The sequence below is a fragment of the Henckelia pumila genome, chromosome 3, assembly GCF_033568475.1.
Source record: "Henckelia pumila isolate YLH828 chromosome 3, ASM3356847v2, whole genome shotgun sequence".
Lineage (NCBI taxonomy): Eukaryota > Viridiplantae > Streptophyta > Magnoliopsida > Lamiales > Gesneriaceae > Henckelia > Henckelia pumila.
The window spans coordinates 153,412,592-153,425,274 of NC_133122.1; positions in this window are offsets into that span (position 1 = coordinate 153,412,592).

The following is a 12,683-nucleotide window of genomic DNA, read 5'->3' on the forward strand; positions in this document are numbered from 1 at the left end:
AATGATGAATGCGCGAGAGAAATAAGTTAGGCAATTGCAAAATCCTAAATCAGAAAACATTTGTATGGTAAGTTGTACGACCAAAACTTTTGCTTTCACTTTCTTAGAGGAAACAGATTACCGAGATCTTGCAAAGTGAATGTGAGGGTTCACACTACCTTTAGTGGCATTTGACTGCTGTTATGAACTTGTGATGCATAATTGAACTTTCGTCAAGCATTTTACAAATTAAAGCTGTTTTCGATTTTATGTATCGCCCCAACCAAATTTATCTTTTCTGAGTGACAATGATGGTAATATATGTGATAGAGTCGAGAGGTATGCGAAAAAAGAACATGTTATGGGATTTGCAGGATTAATCAACAACCGATGTTATAATCAATCTATCAATATGATCAAGTCAGAAGTAAATGGAGCGAATTCGTCTACTCCTATATGGTGCCTAAATGGGTCGTGTATGTTTGGATAAACTTGTTTCCATTGTCGTTTTGTAGGATATATTTGTGGACATATTTTTTGTTTTGCAGAAACATTTTTGGGTTATACTTGTGGATTTGTGAATATTCATCGTTTTTTGAATGGATGATTTTATGAATCTAAATAATTTTTTGTTTTAGATTTAGATATTGTAGTAATATTGTTGTATATTACTTGTACATTCTAAATACCTATAAATGAAATGGTGATGTAATATAATAAAAACACTTTGGAAAATTTAATTTGTAGTGAAGTAGAAAAAAAACATTTACTTCGCCATAATTCAAAATTAGTGAAGTTGTTCGTAGCAATTACTTCGGTAATTGAGTAATGTGTGAAGTAATAGAGGACGTCATTTTGCGAAATCGATGAAGTAATACAAGTGTTTTTACTTCGGTATTGGTCCAATTCGAACCGGTTTGGGTTTTTTTGGATCGGGCAAAGACTTCGGTAATTATCGACCAATTACTTCGGTTTTAGTGCGAAGTAAAAGATACTTTTTTACTTCACGTGCATCTACTTCGGTACTTATCTGCCTATTACTTCAGATAATATCCGAAATAATAGGTAGAAATTATACTAGTGTCTATCCTTCAGTTATCCCATCACACGAACCAAACGGTTAATAAACTATAGTTTGTCTCATTTTTGAGCAGCTTCGGATATCTTAGGGCCCGGTCAAAGCTACTGTAGCATCTTGAAAAACAGAGGCGGATCTAGAATTTCGGCTTTGGGAGAGCCGCTTACAAAATAAAGGCAAAATATTAAAAGATAAAAAAAAATTACATTGCTGTTAACAAATATATTTTTAGCTAAAAAAATTCAACGTTCTATAAAACTTTCAAAATCTTCAATGATATCATCAATACAAAAAAAATTTGCATTGTCTCTTTTTGTAAATATCATTTTTACATTTTCAGACACGAAATAAGTAACCAAATTTAAGTTAATTTACTACTAAACCCACAAACTTAATTTTTCGTAACAGAAGTTAAGGGTGAAATTGCGAAAACATATTTTAGTGTGATTGACACCAAAATCAGTTTCAATCACGATCCCAAATTTTATAAAATAGTAAATATATAATTTTAGAAGAATTTCAGAATAAGCAAGAGAAAGAGAAAAATATAGATTTTCATTTTTCATGATGAATAGCATCTTTATTTTATTTTTCTTTCTTTGTAATTTTTTTATTTTAAATAATTTTAGAAGAAAAATTTTAAAGATTTAAAGAAATAAATTTCATTTCCGGACGAATAACACTTTTTTTTTTTTTTTTTTTTTTTTTTATCATCTGCAATTTTTTATTATACACATATTTTGAGAACAATAAGTTACATATTTTAATAAAATAAGTAAAAGGGCAAAAAAAAAATAATAATAAAGAAGGTGCAGGTTTCGAACTTGGGCATCTCAAGACAATGAAAGACATACCCACTAGGCCACAGCCCACACGTTATATTGAAACATATATGGGCCACGTATTAATAAACTAATTTTCAAAAACTAATATATATCTGTATATATATATCCTAAAAATTTCAAAATTTTTGGAGGGGCCATGGCACACCTTAGCCCTATGGTGGGTCCGCCCCTGTTGAAAAACACGGATAACAATCCACTCTTTAGATTTATTATTAGAATCCCATTGTCTACAGTTGCAGAGATTAATGAGATGTTTTTAATTACTGCCCTTTGCCCTAATAACAAATATCATCGTTTACCCTCCTCATATTTCAAAGTCGCTGGTCGCTTCTAGCAAACTCCATCTATGCCGCTTCGAAGGTAAGCCATTTTGTTACAGAAATTTATCCTTCTTCAATTTCCGATTTTGTACATTCTTTCCGTCAGAGTTGACAGAAGACATAAAAACTTGAATGCATAAATATTGAGTAACAAAGGAAATTGATAATCACCATGGACTCTCGAATTAAATCAAAGACAACAGTTTTAGGCAGCAAATCCAAGCTTTGTTTTACCACGGTACTGCTTCAATCCACGGGTTTACTTTTGGTGTTTTACAAAATTGCTGTGAATTCTAGATCGTTCCCAAAATTTGTGTGCTAAGAAATGTTTATTTCGACCAGGTAAATCAATTCAATTTCAAAAATATGAACTGAGAAGTGGAGGAGAAGGGATCGTAGATGGTCAGTTGGGTCTTTATCACATTTTATACGTACTAGTGGACGTGGCACACGCATTGCGTGTGTGACACAAAACATGAATATTATATATTTTATGAGCAGTACACATTTTTTTTTTCAAGATATTTGATTTTATTGAAAAAATAAAATCAAATTATTGTTATTAGTTTATTTTAAAAATTGAAAATCTATAGAAACATATTTCATACAACATGAAGAAAAATATTGGTTTTTTTTCCAAAAAAAAAAAAACATAAAGAAAAATATCGAAAAAACTAAATCTTATTATGTATGGTATGTGAGTAATACTAATACATTTAGGCAACGTTTGGTAGACTGGATAAGCCATGGACTAAGTTAATAAACTATAGTTTGTCTCTTTTTTGAGCAGCTTCGGATATCTTAAGGCCCGGTCAAAGCTACTGTAGCATCTTGAAAAACACGTTAGAATCCCATTGTCTACAGTTGTAGAGATTAATGAGATGTTTTCCATTACTGCCCTTTGCCCTAATAACAAATATCATCGTTTACCCTCCTTAGATTCCCAAGTCTCTGGCCGCTTCTTGCAAACTCCATCTATGCTGCTTCGAAGGTAAGCCATTTTTGTTCCAAAAATTTATCCTTCTTCGATTTTCGATTTTGTACATTCTTTCCGTCAGAGTGCACAGATGACATAAAAACGTGAATGCATAAATATTGAGTAACGAAGAAAATTGATAATCACCATGGACTCTCGAATTAAATCAAAGACTACAAGTTTAGGTAACAAATCCGAGCTTTGTTTTAACATCGTACTGCTTCAATCCACGGGTTTACTTTTGGTGTTTTACAAAATTGCTGTGAATTCTAGATCGTTCCCAAAATTTGTGTGCTAAGAAATATTTATTTCGACCAGGTAAATCAATTCAATTTCAAAAATATGAACTGAGAAGTGGAGGAGAAGGGATCGTAGATGGTCAATTGGGTCTTTCTCACATTTTATACGTATTTGTAGAGTAGCGAGGGCATTTTGGGAATCAATCTATTGTCCAACTTTTAATCCTAAACACAAAAAGCCAACCAAACAAAAAAATGATTTTATTTTAATTTACAAAAATCATTACAGAAAATATACTTATCCCACATTTTATCTTTACACTAATAATATCATCAAACGACCAAACGCAGCTTTATATTTTAAAACTGTTGGGTCTAATTATGATGAAAAAACTTTTGTTTTTTTGTCAATAAATGAAATGATATATCATGATAAAATAATATTATGCAAAAAATTTGGCATAATTACCTCATAAATTAAACTTTCAATAAAAAACACATCTACAATATAATCAATACATATTTGGTAAATAATCACATAACTTCAAAGGCACCGAGAATAAAGATGCAAGACACCGAGAATTTGTTACGCTAAGTCATCCTTACCCTCTACATATTATTATTTCTTTATTTTATTGGTTTTTAGGGATCTAAAGAGATTGATTAAAGAAATTTTATCTATGGATAGTAGATATTCTACATAAATAGCTTATGACTAAAGATCTTGGGTAATTATTTAAATTTGAAATTATAGATTTAGATAAATTTTAGATTTATATTAGGTATGTAGCTTTTAAATCGGTTTAGATGAGTTTAAAATATTGAAGCAAGAGCTAACAATATCATGGTTTTTTTTTAAAAAAAAATTAATTTTTGAAACTTTGGAAATTCAAAAATGTAACAATATTTTGGTTGGTCGATATATAAAAACAAATTTAATGTGGTATACAAATATTCTCGAAAGTTAAATATAATTGCATAATCATAAATATTTATATAAAATTCTATAAAATAAAAAATTACAGGTTAAAAAAAATTTTATGACTAAAGTTAAAGAAAATAATTATACTGAAAAAGGATCATCTTTATCCTCTACATAATATTATTTCACTATTAAAAAAATGTTATCTATGGATAGTAAAGATTATACTTAAATAGCTGATAACTAAAGATCTTGGGTAAGTATTTAAATTTGAAATTATAAATTTAGATAAATTTTAGATTTTAGATTTATATTAGGTATGTAGATTCAAATCGGTTTAGATGAGTTTAAAATATTAAAGCAAGAGTATCATGGCTTTTTTTAAAAAAACATTTAATTTTTGTAACTTTGGGAATTAAAAAATATAACAATATTTTGGTTAGTCGAAAGATAAAAACAAAGTGAATGTCGTATAGAACTATTATCGAAAGTTAAATATAATTGCACAATCATAAATACTTATATGAAATTTTATAAAATAAAAAATTAAAGATTAAAAAGAAATTTTATGACTAAAGTTGAAGAAAATTATTATACTAAAGAAGGATCACCGTGTAGTATGAATCTGTATGAAGCAATATCTTTCGAGCTCTTAAATTGTCGCTTCAACGATGCACCAAACATCATCCAATTTTTTTTTTATAAAAAAAATTACACACTTAGAGGGCAAAGAGTTAATATAATAAAATTAAAAATTAAAAGAATGATGAAATTGAAATGTGAATTGTATGTTGTGGAAGAAATTTGTTTGAATGGACGATGTAAATCAAGGTAATTGCAAATATATGAGTTGCTCCTGTTTTTCGAGAAATCCAATAGCGAATAGATCGAAAAATTTGTGTAAAAAAATACGTACATAATTCCATGAATAATAATAATAAAAAGAATATGTAAGTCATTGACCTATTATAAAATAAAGGAAAGTTACCAATTACAGTTATTGTGGAAGACCCAGAAAGTGTGATGAAGGAAAGTGACGGCTGAAATTGGGGTGAAGAAATGTCGATAACAAATTTAAATAACAAATTAATTGAGAGTGAGAGTAAGTCCAATTACCATTAAACCAACAAAACTAATTTATCCTAACAGGATGTTTAGGGAGAAATTTGGAAAACATAATTTGGTGTGATTGACACACCAAAAACAGTTTTTATGATGATCCCAACTTTTATAGGATAGTAAGGATTTGTAGAGTAGCGAGGGTATTTTAGGAATCAATCTATTGTCCAACTTTTAATCTTAAACACAAAAAGCCAACCAAACAAAAAATGATTTTATTTTAATTTACAAAAATCATTACATAAAATATACTTATCCCACATTTTATCTTTACACTAATAATATCATCAAATGACCAAACGCAACTTTATATTTTAAAACTGTTGGGTCTAATTATGATGAAAAAACTTTTGTTTTTTTTGTCAATAAATGAAATGATATATCATGATAAAATAATATTATGCAAAAAATTTGGCATAATTACCTCATAAATTAAACTTCCAATAAAAACACATCTACAATATAAGCAATACATATTTGGTAAATAATCACATAACTTCAAAGGCACCGAGAATAAAGATGCAAGACACCGAGAATTTGTTACGCTAAGTCATCCTTACCCTCTACATATTATTATTTCTGTATTTTATTGGTTTTTAGGGATCTAAAGAGATTGATTAAAAAAATGTTATCCATGGATAGTAGATATTCTACATAAATAGCTGAAGACTAAAGATCTTGGGTAAGTATTTAAATTTGAAATTATAGATTTAGATAAATTTTAGATTTATATTAGGTATGTAGCTTTCAAATCGGTTTAGATGAGTTTAAAATATTAAAGCAAGAGGTAATAATATCGTTGTATTTTTTTAAAAAAAAATTAATTTTTGAAACTTTGGAAATTCAAAAATGTAACAATATTTTGGTTGGTCGAAATATAAAAACAAAGTTAATGTGATATACAACTATTCTCGAAAGTTAAATATAATTGCATAATCATAAATACTTATATGAAATTCTATAAAATAAAAAATTATAGGTTAAAAAAATTTTTATGACTAAAGTTAAAGAAAATAATTATACTGAAGAAGGATCATCTTTATCCTCTACATATTATTATTTCTCTATTAAAAAAAATGTTATCTATGGATAGTAGAGATTATACGTAAATAGCTGATAACTAAAGATCTTGGGTAAGTATTTAAATTTGAAATTATAGATTTAGATAAATTATAGATTTATATTAGGTATGTAGATTTCAAATCGGTTTAGATAAGTTTAAAATATTAAAGCAAGAGTATCATGGTTTTTTTTAAAAAAAAAATTTAATTTTTGTAACTTTGGAAATTCAAAAATATAACAATATTTTGGTTAGTCGAAAGATAAAAACAAAGTGAATGTCGTATACAACTATTCTCGAAAGTTAAATATAATTGCACAATCATAAATACTTATATGAAATTCTATAAAATAAAAAATTACAGATTAAAAAGAAATTTTTATGACTAAAGTTGAAGAAAATTATTATACTGATGAAGGATCACCGTGTAGTATGAATCTGTATGAAGAAATATCTTTCGAGCTCTTAAATTGTCGCTTCAACGATGCACCAAACTTCATCCAAATTTTTTAAAAAACAAATTACACACTTAGAGGGCAAAAATTTAATATAATAAAATAAAAAATTAAAAGAATGATGAAATTGAAATGTGAATTGTATGTTGTGGAAGAAATTTGTTTGAATGGACGATGTAAATCAAGGAAATTGCAAATAGATGAGTTGCTCCTATTTTTCGAGAAATCCAATAGCGAATAGATCGAAAAATTTGTGTAAAAAAATACGTACATAATTCCATGAATAATAATAATAATAAAAAGAATACGTAAGTCATTGACCAATTGTAAAATGAAGGAAAGTTACCAATTGCAGTTATTGTGGAAGATCCAGAACGTGTGATGAAGAAAAGTGACGGTTGAAAGTGGGGGTGAAGAAATGTCGATAACAAATTTAAGTAACAAATTAATTGAGAGTGAGAGTAAGTCCAATTACCAATAAACCAACAAAACTAATTTATCCTAACAGGATGTTTAGGGAGAAATTTGGAAAACATAATTTGGTGTGATTGACGCACCAAAAACATTTTTTATGATGATCCCAACTTTTACAGGATAGTAAGGATTTGTAGAGTAGCGATGGAATTTTGGGAATCAATCTATTGTCCAACTTTTAATCCTAAACACAAAAAGCCAACCAAACAAAAAAAAATAATGTTATTTTAATTTACAAAAATCATTACATAAAATATACTTATCCCACATTTTATCTTTACACTAATAATATCATCAAACGACCAAACGCAGCTTTATATTTTAAAACTGTTGGGTCTAATTATGATGAAAAAACTTTTGTTTTTTTGTCAATAAATGAAATGATATATCATTATAAAATAATATTATGCAAAAAATTTGGCATAATTACCTCATAAATTAAACTTCCAATAAAAACACATCTACAATATAATCAATACATATTTGGTAAATAATCACATAACTTCAAAGGAACCGAGAATAAAGATGCAAGACACCGAGAATTTGTTACGCTAAGTCATCCTTACCCTCTACATATTATTATTTCTTTATTTTATTGGTTTTTAGGGATCTAAAGAGATTGATTAAAAAAAATGTTATCTGTGGATAGTAGATATTCTACATAAATAGCTGATGACTAAAGATCTTGGGTAAATATTTAAATTTGAACTTATAGATTTAGATAAATTTTAGATTTATATTAGGTATGTAGCTTTCAAATCGGTTTAGATGAGTTTAAAATATTAAAGCAAGAGGTAACAATATCATGGTTTTTTTAAAAAAATAATAATTTTTGAAACTTTGGAAATTCAAAAATGTAACAATATTTTGGTTAGTCGAAATATAAAAACAAAGTTAATGTGGTATACAACTATTCTCGAAAGTTAAATATAATTGCATAATCATAAATATTTATATGAAATTCTATAAAATAAAAAATTACAGGTTAAAAAAAAAATTATGACAAAAGTTAAAGAAATTAATTATACTGAAGAAGGATCATCTTTATCCTCTACATATTATTATTTCTCAATTAAAAAAATGTTATTTATGGATAGTAGAGATTATACATAAATAGCTGATAACTAAAGATCTTGGGTAAGTATTTAAATTTGAAATTATAGATTTAAATAAATTTTAGATTTTAGATTAATATTAGGTATGTAGATTTCAATAGGTTTAGATGAGTTTAAAATATTAAAGCAAGAGTATCATGTTTTTTTTAAAAAAAACATTTAATTTTTCTAACTTTGGGAATTCAAATATATAACAATATTTTGGTTAGTCAAAAGATAAAAACAAAGTGAAAGTCGTATACAACTATTCTCGAAAGTTAAATATAATTGCACAATAATAAATACTTATATGGAATTCTATAAAATAAAAAATTACAGATTAAAAAGAAATTTTATGACTAAAGTAAATTATTATACTGAAGAAGGATCACCGTGTAGTATGAATCTATATGAAGCAATATCTTTCGAACTCTTAAATTGTCGCTTCAACGTTGCACCAAACTTCATCCAAATTTTTTTTAAAAAAAAATTACACACTTAGAGGGCAAAAAGTTATTATAATAAAATAAAAAATTAAAAGAATGATGAAATTGAAATGTGAATTGTATGTTGTGGAAGAAATTTGTTTGAATGGACGATGTAAATCAAATAAACTGCAAATAGATGAGTTTCTCCTGTTTTTCGAGAAATCCAATAGCGAATAGATCGAAAAATTTGTGTAAAAAAATACGTACATAATTCCATGAATAATAATAATAATAAAAAGAATAAGTAAGCCATTGACCTATTTTAAAATGAAGGAAAGTTACCAATTGCAGTTATTGTGGAAGACCCAGAACGTGTGATGAAGGAAAGTGACGACTGAAAGTGGGGGTGAAGAAATGCCGATAACAAATTTAAATAACAAATTAATTGAGAGTGAGAGTAAGTCCAATTACCATTAAACCAACAAAACTAATTTATCCTAACAGGATGTTTTGGGAGAAATTTGGAAAATATAATTTGGTGTGATTGACACACCAAAAACAGTTTTTAAGATGATCCCAACTTTTATAGGATAGTAAGGATTTGTAGAGTAGCAAGGGCATTTTGGGATTCAATCTATTGTCCAACTTTTAATCCTAAACACAAAAAGTCAACCAAACAAAAAAATTATTTTATTTTAATTTACAAAAATCATTATAAAAAATATACTTATCTCACATTTTATCTTTACACTAATAATATCATCAAACGACCAAACGCAGCTTTATATTTTAAAATTGTTGGGTCTAGGTATAATGAAAAAACTTTTGTTTTTTTGTCTATAAATGAAATGATATATCATGATAAAATAATATTTGCAAAAAATTTGGCATAATTATCTCATAAATTAAACTTCAAATAAAAACACATCTACAATATAATCAATACATATTTGGTAAATAATCACATAACTTCAAAGGCACCTAGAATAAAAATGCACGACATCGAGAATTTGTTAGGCTAAGTCATCCTTACCCTCTACATATTATTATTTCTTTATTTTATTGGTTTTTAGGGATCAAAAGAGATTGATTAAAAAAATGTTATATATGGATAGTATATATTCTACATAAATAGCTGATAACTAAAGATCTTGGGTAAGTATTTAAATTTGAAATTATAGATTTATTTATATTAGGTATGTAGATTTCAAATCAGTTTAGATGAGTTTAAAATATCAAAGCAAGAGATAACAATATCATGGTTTTTTTTTTTAAAAAAAATTAATTTTTGAAACTTTGGAAATTCGAAAATGTAACAATATTTTGGTTAGTCGAAATATAAAAACAAAGTTAATGTGGTATACAACTATTCTCTAAAGTTAAATATAATTGCATAATCATAAATACTTATATGAAATTCTATAAAATAAAAAAATACAGGTTAAAAAAAACTTTTATGACTAAAGTTAAAGAAAATAATTATACTGAAGAAGGATCATCCTTATCCTCTACATATTATTATTTTTCTATTAAAAAAATATTATCTATGGATAGTAGAGATTATACATAAATAGCTGATAACTAAAGATCTTGGGTAAGTATTTAAATTTGAAATTATAGATTTAGATAAATTTTAGATTTATATTAGGTATGTAGATTTCAAATCGGTTTAGATGAGTTTAAAATATTAAAGCAAGAGTATCATGGTTTTTTTTTTAAAAAAAAATTAATTTTTGTAACTTTGGGAATTCAAAAATATAACAATATTTTGGTTAGTCGAAAGATAAAAACAAAGTGAATGTCGTATACAACTATTCTCGAAAGTTAAATATAATTGCACAATCATAAATACTTATATGAAATTCTATAAAATAAAAAATTACAGATTAAAAAGAAATTTTATGACTAAAGTTGAAGAAAATTATTATACTGAAAAAGGATCACCACGTAGTATGAATCTGTATGAAGCAATATCTTTCGAGCTCTTAAATTGTCGCTTCAACGATGCACCAAACTTCATCCAAATTGTTTTTAAAAAAAATTACACACTTAGAGTGCAAAAAGTTAATATAATAAAATAAAAAATTAAAAGAATGATGAAATTGAAATGTGAATTGTATGTTGTGGAAGAAATTTGTTTGAATGCACGATGTAAATCAAGGAAATTGCAAATAGATGAATTACTCCTATTTTTCAAAAAATCCAATAGCGAATAGATCGAAAAATTTGTGTAAAAAAATACGTACATAATTCCATGAATAATGATAATAAAAAGAATACGTAAGCCATTGACCTATTGTAAAATGAAGGAAAGTTACCAATTGCAGTTATTATGGAAGACCCAGAACGTGTGATGAAGGAAAGTGACGGCTGAAATTGGGGTGAAGAAATACCGGTAACAAATTTAAATAACAAATTAATTGAGAGTGAGAGTAAGTCCAATTACCATTAAACCAACAAAACTAATTTTCCTAACATGATGTTTAGGGAGAAATTTGGAAAACATAATTTGGTGTGATTGACACACCAAAAACAGTTTTTATGATGATCCCAACTTTTATAGGATAGTAAGGATTTGTAGAGTAGCGAGGGCATTTTAGGAATCAATCTATTGTCCAACTTTTAATCATAAACACAAAAAGCCAACCAAATAAAAAAATGATTTTATTTTAATTTACAAAAATCATTACAGAAAATATACTTATCCCACATTTATCTTTACACTAATAATATCATCAAACGACCAAACGCAGCTTTATATTTTAAAACTGTTGGGTCTACTTATGATGAAAAAACTTTTGTTTTTTTGTCAATAAATGAAATGATATATCATGATAAAATAATATTATGCAAAAAATTTGGCATAATTACCTCATAAATTAAACTTCCAATAAAAACACATCTACAATATAAGCAATACATATTTGGTAAATAATCACATAACTTCAAAGGCACCAAGAATAAAGATGCAAGACACCGAGAATTTGTTACGCTATGTTGAATCCGACATTTTGGTGATAACAAACAACAACTCATTGTATAGGAATGTGCTGCCAATCTTTTGTATTTCAGGAATCTACTACAACTTCTACCGCAGCCGTCTAAACCCTTCAAGTTATCTACCGGAAGCTTGTCAATCGCCTTTGTCTCTCGACCGGTTGCAGTCACAAGCCTATCGACTGGTTATTCAAACCAGCAGAGGATAAATCTATCTACCGGTAGAATGCCAACTGCTTATCAAGATATCTCAAGACAAATACTTGAGATAAGACGTTCATTGCAAGATCTTTTATCAAAAGCAGAACCGGTGTATCAAAAGATCTGTTGACTCTTGCATCGAGAGATAAACCTGCGTATCAGAAGATCTGTTGACTCTTGCATCAAGACAACAGGTTGCACTAAAATGGCAAAAACGCAGAATGGCTACATATAAAGCATTCGACCGTTTATACCAGTTTTGGACCCTAGAAGTTGTCTGCATTTAAAGAAGTGTACGATCTTCATGCAGAATCATCAATGCATTTATGAAGCATTAAATATGCATTCAATGCAGCATCAGAACGTTCAAAATAAAGACGTTGTTGATTGACCTATATAAAGGAAAGATTGCTCAAGAAGTGACAAGGAGACAAGCAACACGAAAAATCTCAATCAACTCAATCACTTGAATACTATCAGAAGTCCTCATCTGATA